The sequence below is a fragment of the Trichosurus vulpecula genome, chromosome 3 (genome assembly GCF_011100635.1).
Source record: "Trichosurus vulpecula isolate mTriVul1 chromosome 3, mTriVul1.pri, whole genome shotgun sequence".
Taxonomy (NCBI): domain Eukaryota; kingdom Metazoa; phylum Chordata; class Mammalia; order Diprotodontia; family Phalangeridae; genus Trichosurus; species Trichosurus vulpecula.
The window spans coordinates 239,394,317-239,409,838 of NC_050575.1; positions in this window are offsets into that span (position 1 = coordinate 239,394,317).

Below are 15,522 nucleotides of genomic sequence, written 5' to 3' on the forward strand. Positions count from 1 at the left end.
TACCCAATTGAGTGTGTATGTTATTCCCTCCTCAAGTCAAATTCTATGAGAGCAAGATTCACTCATTCCCCCTCAACTGCCGCCCTTCCTTTCCAATGAACTGCTTTGTCTTGCAACTTTTATGTGAGATAACTTACCCCATTCTATCTCTCCCTTTCTCCCTCTCTCAATATATTCCTCTCTCATCCATTAATTTGATTTTTTTTGATATCATTCCTTCATATTCAATTCATCCTGTGATATATGTATATATATATATATATATATGTATTATATATGTATATATGTATGTATGTATGTATGTATATTCCCTTCAACTACCCTAATACTGAGAAAGATCTCATGAATTACACACATCATCTTTCCATGTAGGAGTGTAAACAAAACCGTTCAACTTTAGTAAGTCCCTTATGATTTCTCTTTCTTGTTTACCTTTTCATGCTTCTCTTGATTCTTGTGTTTGAAAGTCAAATTTTCTATTTAGCTGTGCTCTTCTCACTGAGAAAGCTTGAAAGTCCTGTATTTTATTGAAAATCCATATTTTGTCTTGGAGCATGATACTCAGTTTTGCTGGGTAGGTGATTCTTAATTGTAATCCTAACTCCTTTGACCTCCAGAATATCGTATTCCAAACCCTTCGATACCTTAAAGTAGAAGCTGCTAGATCTTGTGTTATCCTGATTGTGTTTCCACAATACTCAAACTGTTTCTTTCTGGCTGTTTACAGTATTTTCTCCTTGAGCTGAGAATTCTGAAATTTGACAATCATATTCCTAGGAGTTTTCTTTTAGGGATCTTTTTTGAGAGACAATTGGTGGATTCTTTCAATTTCTATTTTACCCTCTGGCTCTAGAATACCAGGGCAATTTTCCTTGATAACTTCTTGGAAGATGATGTCTAGGCTCTATGTTTGATTATGCCTTTCAGGTCATCCAATAATTTTTAAATTATCTCTCCTGGATCTATTTTCCAGGTCAGTTGTTTTTCCAAGGAGATATTTCACAGTCTTCCATTTTTTTCATTCCTTTGGTTCTGTTTTATAATATCTTGATTCATCATAGAGTCACTAGCTTCCACTTGTTCCAATATAATGTTTAAGGTAGTATTTTCTTCAGTGGTCTTTTGGACCTCCATTTCCATTTGGGTAAGTCTGCCTTTCAAGGCCTTCTTCTCCTCATCTGTCTTTTTGGAGCTCTTTTGCCATTTGAGTTAGTCTATTTTTTCAGGTGTTATTTTCTTCAGTATTTTTTGGGTCTCCTTTAGCAAGTCATTGACTTGTTTTTTGTGATTTTCTTGCATCACCCTCATTTCTGTTCCCTATTTTTGCTCTACTTCTCTCACTTGCTTTTCCAAATCCTTTTTGAGCTCTTCCATGGCCTGAGACCAATTCATATTTTTATTGGAGGCTTTTGAGGTAGGCTCTTTGACTTTGTTGACTTCTTCTGGCTGTATGTTTTGGTCTTTTCTGTCACCAAAAAAAGATTCTAAAGTCTAAGTCTGAATCCAAGTCCATTTTTGCTGTTTGTTCATCTTCCCAAACAACTCCTTGACCCTTGAAGGGTATGACTGCTTGTAGAGTAGAGAGTATTTTGTCCTAAGCTTAATGGGCTGTGCTGCTGTTTTCAGAGCTACTTCTACACAGCAAGCTCTTCCATGCCAGTGCTCGTCCTCCCCTAATCCAACCAGGATTGAGACCCAGATCCAAGCAGGGCAAAGCAGGTTCTACACTCCCACTCTGATCCGCAGTTTAATTCCTCGCACCAAGTGGACCTGGGGCCAGAAGCAACCACAGATGGAGCTCTGGAAGCAGCCACAGAGCTGTACCCCCTCCCACCCCTGGGGCTGGTGCCGATCATGAGCTCCTTTCACTCCTATCTATCTAGCCATTTTTCCACTAACCTTCTCTGTTGTCTTTGGCATTTGTGGGTTGAGAAGTCTTGTAACTGCCACAGCTCAATGATTCATGGCCCTATGGCCTTTCCCACCCAGCTCCCAGTCTGGTTGGTCCTGGCATGCCCCACACTGGGCTGTGCTCTGCTCTGCTCCCAGCTCCATGTGATAGACCCTTCCCAGCAACCATCCAGGCTGTCCAGGGATGCCCTGCATCCCTCTGCTATTTTGTGGGTTCTGCAGCTCTAGAATTTGTTCAGAGGTATTTTTTACAGGTGTTTGGAGGGATCTGGGGGAAAGCTTAAGCAAGTCCCTGCTTTCTAGCCACCATCTTGGCTCTGCCAAAAATAGAGTTTTCTTTAAAAAGATAAGTAACTTCTATCTAAAATCATCATCAAGAATCATCTGTAATGGCAATAAGCCAGAAGTATTCCCAATAGAATTAGGGATAAAGCAAGGATGCCCGTCATCACCACATTTATTGAACATTGTTCTAGAAATGCTAGCTATAGCAATAAGACAAGAAAAAATTTAAAGAATGAAAATAGCAATGAGAAATAAAGCCATCACTCATTGCAGATGATATGATGGTTTATTTAGAAAATGTTAGAGAGGCAGCTAAAAATTAGTTGAGTTAATTAACAACTTCAGCAAAGTTGCAAGACATAAAATAAACTCATATAAATCATGAGCATTTCTATATATTACCAACACAATCCAGCAGATAGAAAAAAATCCATTTAAAATAAGTGTAGGTAATATAATATTCTTGGGAATCTACCTGACAATACAAACCTAGCAACTATATGAGTACTAGTACAAAACATTTTTCAAAGAAATAAGTCAGATCAAAATAATTAGAAAAATATGAATTGCTCATGAGTAGGCCAGGCCAACATACTTTTAAAAAATGACAACTCTACCTAAATTAATTTATTTATTCAGTGCCACAGCAATCAAAGTATCAAAAATAAATATTTTATAGAGCTGGAAAAATCACAACAAAATTCATCTGGAAGAACAAAATGTCAATAATATCAAGGGAATCAATGAAAAAAATGTGAAGGTACCTTAGCAGTACTAGATCTCAAACTGTATTATAAAATATTAATCATTGACATATGCAGCTAGGTGGCTCAGGAGATAGAGGACAGGGCCTGGGGTCTGGAAGATCTGACTTCAAATCCACCTTCAGACACTTACTAGCTGTATGAACCTTAGCAAGACATTTAATCATTTTTTGCTTCAATCTACTACAGAAGGAGATAGCAAACTATTCCAATATCTTCACCAAGAAAACTCCATGGACAGTGAGCTGCATGGGGTCAAGAGGAGCTGGACATGACTGAAGAATTTAACAACAAAATCATCAGAATAATCTGGTACTGGGTAAGAAATAGAGTATTACATAAGTGGGATAAATTGGGTACACTATACAAAGTAGTAAATGACCATAGTAATCTTGTATTTGACAAAACTAAAGATCCAAGATTTTTGGACAAGACATGACCTTTTGAAAAATATTGTTGGGAAAACTGAAAAGCAGAAATGCTAAAGACAACTTACAAGGTCAATAGATAAGATCTGTCAGTCCTGGGTGAGAGAGAAATGCAGTCCAACACACACCATGCTAGCACAGCCTGGCCCCAGCAAACCAAAAGCAGGCCTTGGGAATGACTGAATTGGCAGTGGCAGCAGCTGCTTCTGGAGCTCTCAGCCTACAGACAGAATATTTGAATATCAACTATTTCTACTTCTGGGATCTAAGGTGGTGGAGTTAGCAGTGACTTCTCTCACCCTACCTTATTGATATTGAGAAACCCAGAAAATACTGTGCCATGAAAGATGATCAAACAACTGTTGTTGTGGTTGTCCTTCATTCTTGAAGAAGACCCTGATATCAGCGAAACGGTGACATGACTTGCACTTGACTTTGATTTGAGTGAGGGAGGGTTCATTCTTCAAGGTCACCAGCCTCACACTCTCCTACAGAGCAATCTGGAGCCAGTGGTCTTATATTCATTTGGACCTCCTGAAACAATAGAGTCAGCAGAAAGATAAAATGCAGCAGTCTTTTTAGCTTGGGAGGCTAGGAGGATTAATGGGAAAGGTCCCTCTTGCTGTGGCTGAGGGGGACCAGTACAGGATGGGAAGTGTACCAGCAAGCCAGCAGCAAGCCCCACCTCAGCAAACCAGCAGGAGATTTTGAGCCCCAGTGTGATGGAGTGGGCAAGCACCAATACCAGGATGCCTACACTTCTTGGCAGAGCCAGGGGAACAGGCAGACATGAGTGGAGAGAACTACCATGTGTGCTGGCAGACAGGCATCCACCAGACACTGAATTTACCCATGCTTTAGCATAGCCCCAGGGGAGGCAACCTCCACCTACCAGACCACCCCCAACCCTGAGAAATTCAGTGTAATCTAGGGGAAATGCAGAAAAGTCCCACCTGGCCTTGGCACACAGCAGCCACCCCACAGCTCCAGCTCAGCATAAGGTAAGCTACCAGACCCGTACAGCTACCAGCTGCCAGCAGCTGAAGCCCCAGCACACAAAACCAGTAACCAGCCTCCTAGCCTCCAAAACAAGAAGCATGGAACAGTGCCCCCTGTGCCCCAGAAGCAGAGATCAACCTTTAAAACCAGGAAAAAGGTGACTGAGAAGATCAAAACACAAATTCAGGAGAGGACAACACTGTCAATACACCCACATCTGAAACCTCAAAGGGGAATATGAACTGGTCTGAAGCATAAAAAGCCTTTCTGGAAGAACTCAAAAAGGATTTTGAAAGTCAAATAAGAGAGGTAGAAGACAAAGTGAACAATTTCTTGAAAAATACAGTTGACAAAATGGGGGATGGGAGGAGTATACTGAAGAAAACAATTCAATAAAAATTAGAATTGGGTAAGTGGAAGTTAATGACTCTATAAGACATTAAGAATCAATGAAACCAAATCAAAAGAGTGAAAAAATAGTAAAAATGTAAAATACCTTATTAGAAAAACAACTGGGGGGTGGAGACAAGATGGCAGCTGGAAAGCAGGGATTTGCATGAGCTCCCCACCAGGTCCCTCAAAAAACCTATAAAAAATGTCTCTAAACAAATTCTAGAACTGCAGAACCCACAAAATAGCAGAGGGAAGCAGGAATCCAGCCCAGGACAGCCTGGATCATTGCTGGATGAGGTCTATCACACACAGAGCAGAGGGGGCAGAGCCCAGCATGGGGAGCAGCAGGACCAACCAGACCACGAGCCAGGCAGAACAGGCCTTAGCATCCTGAATCAGTGAGCTGTGCCAGTTACCAGACTTCTCAACCCACAAACATAAAAGACAACAGAGAAGGTTAGTGGGGAAAGCTGCAGGGACAGAGTGAAAAGAGTGCATGGTTCACCCACCCCCCCAGGGGGAGTGGGAGTGGTACACCTACAGAACTACAGCTGCAGTTGCTTCCTGCCACAGGCCCAACTGGTGGGAGAAATTAAGTGGCAGATCAGAGCAGGAGTGCAGAGCCTGCTTAAGATTTATGTCAGGTCCAGGTTGGTGGTCCTTGGGGAAGGAGGAGTGCTGGTGTGGCAGAGCTGGCTGTATAGAAATAGTTCTGAAATCAATGGCATATCCCCTCAAGCTTGGAACAAAGTACTCTTTATTCTACAAGCAGTCATACCCCTCTGAAAAACTCAAGAGTCAAGTAAGTTGGCAGGGAACATGGCCAGGCAGCAAAAACACACTCAGATTCAGTCTCAGACTTTAGAATCTTTCTTTGGTGACAAAGAAGACCAAAACATATAGCCAGAAGAAGACAAAGGAGTCAAAGAGCCTACATCAAAAGCCTCAAAGAAAAACATGAACTGGTCTCAGGCCATGGAAAAGCTGAAAAAGGATTTGGAAAAGCAAGTTAGAGAAGTAGAGGAAAAATTGGGATGAGAAATGAGAATGATGTGAGAAAACCATGAAAAACAAGTCAATGACTTGCTAAAGGAGACCCAAAAATACTGAAAAAAATATTGAAGAAAACAACACCTTTAAAAATACACTAACTCAAATGGCAAAAGAGCTCCAAAAAGCCAATGAGGAGAAGAATGCCTTGAAAGGCAGAATTAGCCAAATGGAAAAGGAGGTCCAAAAGACCACTGAAGAAAATACTACCTTAAAAATTAGATTGGAGTAAGTGGAAGCTATTGATTGGATGAGAAATCAAGAAATTATAAAACAGAACCAAAGGAATGAAACAGTGGAAGACAATGTGAAATATCTCACTGGAAAAACCACTGACCTGGAAAATAGATCCAGGAGAGATAATTTAAAAATTATTGGACTACCTGAAAGCCCTGATCAAAAAAAAGAGCCTAGATACCATCTTTCAAGTAATTATCAAGGAAAACTGCCCTGATATTCTAGAGCCAGAGGGTAAAATAGAAATTGAAAGACTCCACAGATCGCCTCCTCAAAAAGATCCCAAAAAGAAAACTCTTAGGAATATTGTCACGAAATTCCAGAGCTCCTAGGTCAAGGAGAAAATACTGTAAACAGCCAGAAAGAAACAATTTGAGTATTGTGGAAAAACAATCAGGATAACACAGGATCTAGCAGCTTCCACATAAAGAGATTGAAGGATTTGGAATACGATATTCTGGAGGTCAATGGAGCTAGGATTAAAACCAAAAATCACCTACCCATCAAAACTGAGTATCATGCTCCAAGGCAAAATATGGATTTTCAATAAAATACAGGACTTTCAAGCTTTCTCAGTGAAAAGACCATAGCTGAATAGAAAATTTGACTTTCAAACAGAAGAATCAAGAGAAGCATGAAAAGGTAAACAAGAAAGAGAAATCCTAAGGGACTTACTAAAGTTGAACTGTTTGTTTACATTCCTACATGGAAAGATGATGTGTATGATTCATGAGACCTCAGTATCACAGTAGCTGAAAGGAATATGCATATATAGATATATATATAGATATATATATATATATACACACACACACACACACACGCACACATACATACATACACATATGTATATATGTGTGTATGTGTGTATATAAAAACATGTGTGTGTTTATGTATGTACATATGTAGGTGTGTATATATAGACAGAGAGCACAGGGTGAATTGAATATGAAGGGATGATTTCTAAAAAAATAAAATCAAATTAAGGGATGAGAGAGAAATATATTGAGAGAGGGAGAAAGGGAGAGATAGAATGGGGTAAAACATCTCACATAAAAGTGGCAAGAAAAAGCAGTTCTCTAGGAAGGGAAGAGGGGGCAGGTGAGGAGGAATGAGTAAATCTTGATCTCATCAGATTTGACCTGAGGAGGGAATACCATACACACTCAATTACCCCACAGGGAAGAAGGAGGAAGAAGATAAAAAAGGGGGTATGATAGAAGGGAGGGCAGACAGGGGGAGGAGGTAATCAAAAACAAACATTTTCAAAAAGGGACAGGGTCAAGGGAGAAAATTCAACAAAGGGGGACAGGTTAGGAAGGAATAAAACATAGTTAATCTTTCACAACACAAGTATTGTGGAAAGTTTTTACATAATGATACACACGTGGCCTATGTTGAATTGCTTGTCTTCTTAGGGAGGGTGGGTGGGGAGGGAAGAGGGGAGAGAATTTGGAAATCAAAGTTTTAAAATCAGATGTTCAAAAACAAAAAATAAAAAAGTTTTTGCATGCAACTAGGAAATAAGATACACAGGCAATGGGGTGTAGAAATTTAACTTGCCCTACAAGAGAAGAAGGGAAAGGTGGATGGGAGGGGAGTGGGGTGACAAAAGGGAGGGCTGACTGGGGAATGGGACAACCAGAATATACGCCATCTTGGAGTGGGTGGGTGGGTAAAAATGGGGAGAAAATTCATAATTCAAACTGTTGTGAAAATCAATGTTGAAAACAAAATTAAATAAAAATAACAACAAAATAAATTTAAAAAAAGAAAAGAAAAGCAACTGACCTGGAGAATAGATACAGGAGAGATAATTTAAGAAGTATTGGTCTACCTGAAAGCATTGAGCAAAAAAAAAAAAAAAAAAAAAAAAAAAAGAGCCTGGATAGCATATTTCAAGAAATCATCAAGGAAAACTGCCCTGACCTCCTAGAACCAGGGTGTAAAATAGTCATCAAAAGAATCCACTGATCACTGCTTGAAAGAGGTGCCAAATTAAAAATGCCAAGGAATATTGTAGCCAAATTCCAGAATTATCAGCTCAAGGAGAAAATACTTCAAGCAGCCAGAAAGAAACAATTCAAATATTGTTGAACCATAGTAAGGATTACACGGGACCTTGTAGTTTCTACATTAAAAGATTGGAGGGCTTGGAATATGATATTCCATATGGCAAAAAAGTTTGGATTACAACCAAGGATCCATAAAAAAGTGAGCATAATCTTTTAGGAGAGGAGATAGACATTCAATGAAATAGGGGACTTTCAGACCTTCCTGATGAAAAATCAGAGCTCAATGGAAAATTTGATCTTCAAATACAAGACTCAAGAGAGGCATAAAAAGATAAATATGAAAGAAAAAAATGTTCTTCAATAAGGGCAAACTGTTTGCATCTCTACATGGGAAGATGATACTTATAACTCTTGAAAACTGTATATTTATTAGGACATTTAGAAGGGATATACATAGACAGAGGGTGTGGGTATAAGTTGACTTTGACGTGATGATGAAAAAAATCTAATTAATTGGTGAAAGGGGATTACAATGGGAGAAGAGGAAAGAAGGAGGCAGAAAAGGGTACATCAACAGGCACAAAGATATATTATAGTATAGAGAAAGAAGGGAGGGAGATGAGCATTGTTTGAACCTTACTCTAATCAGATATGGCTCAAGGAGGGAATAACAAACTCAATTAGGTATAAAAATCTACCTTGCCCTACATGCAGTAGAAGGGGAAGGAAAAATAAAAAGGCAGGGGGTGGATAGAAGGGAGGGAAGAAGTATTACAGGAAAAGGGAAAAAAGGGAGAGGACTGAGAAAAAGAAGCACAGATTAAGGGAGGCAATGGTCAAAAACAGAACTCTACTGAGGAGGGAAAAGGAGAAAGGACAAAGGAAAACACAAAAGGGGAGGGGACAGAATGAAGAGAAAGAAAGTAACCATACCTATGAATGTGAATGAGATGAACTTTCCCATAAATCTGGAGCAGATAGCAGAATGGATTAAAAACCATAGTCCTACAATACACTGTTTACTGGAAGCACATGTGGGGAGGAATATACACAGGGCAAAGGTAAAAGGCTGGAGTGGAATATATTATGCTTCAGCTGAAGTAAAAACAAAACAAAACAAAGCAGGGGTGCCACTCCTGATCTCAGACAAAGCAAAAGCAAAAATAGATCTATTTAAAAGAAATGAGGAAGGAAATTACATTCTGCTGAAAGGCACCATAGACAATGAAGTATTATCTATGCACCAACTGGTATGGCAGCCAAATTCTTTGAGAAGTTAAGGGAGTTACAGGAATAGACAACAAATTATACTAATGAGAAGTCTCAACCTTCACCTCTCAGAACTAACTAAATCTAACCACAAAATAAACAAGAAAGAAATTAAGGTGGAGAATAGAATTTTAGAAAAGTTATGTATGGTAGACCTCTGGATAAAATTGAAAGGGGAAAGAAAGGAATATAACTTTTTCTTGGCAATACATGACACCTACACAAAAACTGACCATGTACTAGGGCATAAAAAGCTCACATTCCAAAGCAGAAAGGCAGAAATATTAAATGCATCCTTTTCAGATCAAGATGTAATAAAAATTACATGTAATAAAGGACCATGGAAAGATAGACTAAAAACTAATTGAAAATTAAATAATCTAATGCTGAAGAATGAGTGGGTCAAATAACAAATCATAGAAACAATCAATTACTTCATCTAAGAGAAGAACAATAATGAGACAATATGCCAAAACTTATAGGATGCAGCAAAAGCACTTCTTAGGGGAAGTTTTATGTCTCTAAATGCTTACATGAATGAAATAGAGAAAGAGGAAATCAATGCATGCAACTAAAATGCATGCAAGAGGGCATGCAACTAAAAAGCTAGAAAAAGAACAAATTAAAAATCCTCAATTAAATACCAGATTAGAAATACTGAAAACCAAAGGAGAGATTAACAAAACTGAAACTAAGGAAACTACTGAACTAATAAATAAAACTAAGAGCTGGTTTTATGAAAAAAGCAACACAATAACATAGATAAACCTTTGGTTAATTTGATTTAAAAAAGAAAGAAGAAAACCAAACTACCAGTATCAAAAATGAAAAGGGTGAATTCACCACCCTGAAGAGGAAATTAAAACAATAATTAGGACCTTTTTTGCCCAACTCTATGCCAGTAAATTTTATAATCTTTGTGAAATGGATGAACATTTAAAAAAATATAAATTGCCCAGATTAACAAAGGAGGAAATAAAATATTTAAATAATCCCATTTCAGAAAAAAAGAAATTGAACAACCCATCAATGAACCCCCTAAGAAAAATTCTCCATGGCCAGATGAATTTACAAGAGAATTCTATAAAACATTTAAAGAACAATTAATTCCAATACTATATAAACTATTTGGGAAAATAGGCAAAGAAAGAGTCCTACCAAACTTTTTTTATGGTACAAATATGATACTGATACCTAAAAGGGGAAGAGTCAAAAAAGAGAAATAAAATTCTGACCAATTTCCCTAAAAAATGTAGGTGCAAAAATTTTTAATAAAACATTAGCAAAAGATTGCAGCAACTTATCACAAGAATAATACACTATGACCAGGTAGGATTTATACAGCAATGTAGAGCTGGTCCAATATTAGGAAAACCATCAGCATAATGGGCCAAATCAATAACAAAACTAACAGAAATTATATGATTATCTCAATAGATGCAGAAAAAGCTTTTGACAAAGTACAATATCCATTCCTATTAAAAACAATGGAGACATAGGAATAAATGGAGCTTTCCTTAAAATGATAAGTAGCATCAACCTAAAACCATCAACAAGCATTATATGTAATGGGAATAAACTAGAAGTATTTCCAATAAGATTGGTGGTGAAACAAGGATGTCCATTAGCACCACTGTTATTCAAGATGGTAGCAGAAATGTTAGGTTTAGCCATAGGAGAAGAAAAAGAAATTGAAGGAATTAGAACAGGCAAAGAAGTAACAAAGCTATCTCTCTTTGCAGATGATATGATGATATACTTAGAGAATCCTAGAGAGTCAAGTTTAAAAAAAACTACTTGAAATGATAAACAACTTTAGCAAAGTTTCACGATATAAAATAAACTGACATACATTGGCAACATTTCTGTATATTATTAACAAAGCCCAACAGCAAGAGATAGAAAGAGAAATTCCATTTAAAATTACTGTAGACATTATAAAATATTTGGGAGTCTACCTGCCAAAACAAACCCAGGAACTATATGAACATAATTACAAAACACTTTTCACACAAATAAAGTCAGATCTGAATAAGTGGAAAAAACATGTTGTTCATGGATAGGCTGAAATAAAATAATAAAAATGACAATTTTACAGAAATTAATTTATTTATTCAGTACCATGGCAATCAAACTACCAAAAATTATTTTATATAGCCAGAAAAAAAATAATAACAAAATTCATCTGGAAGAATGAGAAGTCCAGAATACCCCGGAAATTAATGAAAGGAAATGCAGGGCTAGATGGCCTAACCATACCAGATCTTAAATTGTATAATAAATCAGCAATCATCAAAACCACTTGGTACTGGCTAAGAAGTAGAGTGGTGAATCAGTGGAATTGGTTATATACACAAGAAACAGTAGTCAATGATTACAGTAATATACTGTTTGATAAACCCAAAGAATCTGGTTTCAGGGATAAGAACTTACCATTTGACAAAAAACTGCTGGGAAAGCTGGAAAATAGTATGGCGGAAACTAGGATAGACCAACATCTTATACCATATACCAAAATAAAGTCAAAACATGTTCACAATTTAGATATAAATGTGATACTATAGGCAATTTAGGAGAGCAAGGAATAGTTTACCTGTCAGATTTATGGAGAACAGAAGAATTTATGACCAAACAAGAGATAGAAAGCATTACAAAATGCAAAATGGATAATTGTGATTACATTAAATTGAGACGATTTTGCACAAACAAAGCCAATGCAACCAAGATTAGGAGGGAAGCAGAAAACTGGGAAAGAACTTTTATAGCCAGTGTCTCTGATAAAGGCCTCATTTCTAAAAAAAAATATAGAGAACTGAGTCAAATGTATAAGAATACAAATCATTCCCCAATTGATAAATGGTCAAAGGATATGAACAGGCAGTTTGCAGTTGAACAAATTAAAGCTATCTATAGTCATATGAAAAAATGCTCTAAATCACTATTGAATAACAAAACAACTCCAAGGTACCACATTACACCTATCAGATTGTCTAACGTGAAAAAATAGGGAAATGTTAAATGCTGGAGAAGATGTGGGGAAAACAGACCGTTAATGCATTGTTCTTGGAGTTGTAAACTAATTGAACCATTTTAAAGAGCAATTTGGAGCTATGCCCAAAGGGCTATTAAAATGTACATATCTCTTGACCTAGTAATGTCATGTCTAGTACTGTCATGACCTAGTAATTTCTATATTCCAAAGAGATCAAAGAAAATGGGAAATGACCTACACATACAAACATATTTATAGCAGCTCCTTTTGTGATGGCAAAGAATTGGAAATTGAGGGCATGCCTATGAACTGGGAAATGGCTGAACAAGATATAGTATATGATTGTTATTGAATACTATTGTGCTATAAGTAATGATGAGCAGAATGGTTTTCAGAAAAACCTGGGAAGACCTACATGAACTGAAGCAAAGTAAAATGAGCAGAACCCAGAGACTATTGGGCACACTAAAAGCAGTATTGTGAGATGATCACTTAGCTATTCCCAACAATGCAATGATCCAAAACAGTTTTGATGGACCTATGATGAAAAATGCTATCCACCTCCAGAGAAAGAAATGATGTGTATGAATAAAGATTTAAGTGTACTATTTTTATTTCTTTATTCTTCTTTTGTTTGTGTTCTGGTCTGTCTTCTTTTGCAACATGGCTAATATGGAAATGTTTTACATGACTACATGTGTATACTCTATATCACATTAATTGCCTTCTCAGGGAGAGAAGATGTTAGGGATGGAAAGAATTTCAAATGCAATTAAAAAAAGTTACAAATGTTTGTTTACATGTAATTGAGAAAGAAAATAAAAATTAAATGAAAAAATAGACCCTGCAAGTTGAGAGTGATCAATTGACTACTCTGACTACAATCAGTTAACCAATTCTAATTACAAATCCATTTAATCAATTCCAATTCTAAGTTTTCAGTGTCTTTTTCCAATATGTGATGTTTAGAATTGAATAATATACTTCATATGTAGTTTGAACAGATCTGACTACAGGGAAATTACTATCTTTCTCATTGTGGACACTGAGTTTATTAATACAGCCTAAGATTCCATAAGTATAGATTCTTGACTACCACATTGCACTGATTTATTTTTAAATAAAATCATTTGTCATTAGGGAACATACTATCAATCCTCCAAGGCTATTTCCCTTTCATGGTTTCAAGAGCTTAGCTTACTAATCTGAACATGAAACTATGTCATTTCCATAGAGAAGTGAGGTCAGCCAACTGGAGACATAAATAGTTGTCACTGTTCAAAACCAAGCTGGAAAATTTTCAGATTGTTCTTGCCTGAAAGAGTGTTTTTCTTCTCTTCCAATACCTAGACCATTTCCCTGATCGCTTTTTTTTTAACCAGGATACATGTTATTTGAGTTTGTTTCAACACAAATGACCCATTTTAACACTATTTCCCCTATAGAGTCCAAAGTGTTTTTTTTACAAAGTACCCTCCTTCTCCTTTAGCTAAAATTTGAAGTATACTTCAGCTAACACTATGCAGTTAAATAGCATAAATTCTTGATGAGTAGTATTCCCATTGTCAGCATTTGAAAGCATGACTTATTTATGGCAGAGATTGTCTCTTACTATCTATAATTAAACCTCAGAAACAAACAAAATTATGATTCTCCTGTAAGGATATATTGAATAGATCTATCCAATCCTTCTGGATTCAGATCATCTAGATCCCAAAATGAAGCTGCTTTGCATTGAGTAGACTAGATCACTGATGAGAGGATTAGAGGATTTTGTTTATGATAGCCCCTTCACTTCACAGATTGAATCTTCCTTTCCAGTCTTGTCTCATCCTGTTCTTTACGTATGCAGCAGATATTCCTGTAAAACTAGCTCACTCTCATCCTGCTGCCTCCACTTTCCTTGTACTTGCTTGCTGTGTGTACTTCCCAGAATATATTCCACTATTCTCCTCCCCATCACACCTGTCACTCATCTCTTTCTGTTGACAACTCCCTCTTCCTTTGACTCTCTTACTCAGGTGTCATGTCTTTCATAAAGTCTTCATGATAAAAAAAATCATCTGTAAACCCCAAAATGTAAAAGGGATTCCACCCTCGTCCCTCCTCAAATTCTTTTATATCACTTTTTTTCAAACTTTTCTTATACTTCACTCTTGTACCAAAGTCATTCACATACATTTCTCAATGCACCCACAATAAATTATAAACTATTTAACAGCAAGCCTAAGTCATAGACATTGGGCCCAGTACTGTACCCTGGAACAGACACATACATACACACACACATGCATATCTATGTATATAATATGTTTACATGTATGTTTATATATGCATATATATCTAATGAATGTTGAGAGAAGAATGTTGTTCAGAAACTCAGTCAAGAAAAAAAGTCCTTCCTGCTAAAGTGTATATGGTTTACAACCCACTAAAATGTTTGTGGGAATTTAGTAATATAAATGTGATTGGATTTTAAATAAATTAGCATTGATATTGAAGAATGGACCACTAATCTGCTACATATGGGTTTGGAAAAGTTGGTCCTGAGAGTCAGGATGCTATGGGAACACTAGAGAAAATAATGGAAACCCTATAAAGATGACCCTGTGAAGATGAATTGTGAAGAATCCTAAATTTTCATTTATACATTCATTCATTCTAGCATTTAGCTATTTATCTCTTTGTCAATTTGTCTCTTTGATTATTTGTTTATTTTAAAGAAACTATGGGTTCAGAAAAATTGGCAAAACCTTTGAAAAAGATTAATGACTTTTTTGTAATATTCTGAACTCAGCAAATTCCAGCAGAAAAAGAGCAAAGAAAATAAAAAAAAGATTGCACACAGAAACTTAAATCTCCATTGTGTGCAATTTGACATGGTTTCAGACTGTTCAGAAAGAACCTCATGGAGAGGGGAGAAAAACACTTTGGTAAGTATAAGACAGGTGAGGTGGTGACATTTCAACATGTCTGTATTTTGAGTTTACCTCCCAGGAGACTTTGGAAAATATCTGCTTGAATGAGATTAGGACTTCTCTCTTAGTGAAGTGGAAATTTCTTGATTCTACTCAGAGAGCTCCTTCATGCCATTCATTTTCTAGAATATTCTAATCTGTAGAAATTCTCTGAATTTTGTTTGCTATTTGCTTCTATAAGTAGGTTTACTCATTATTCAC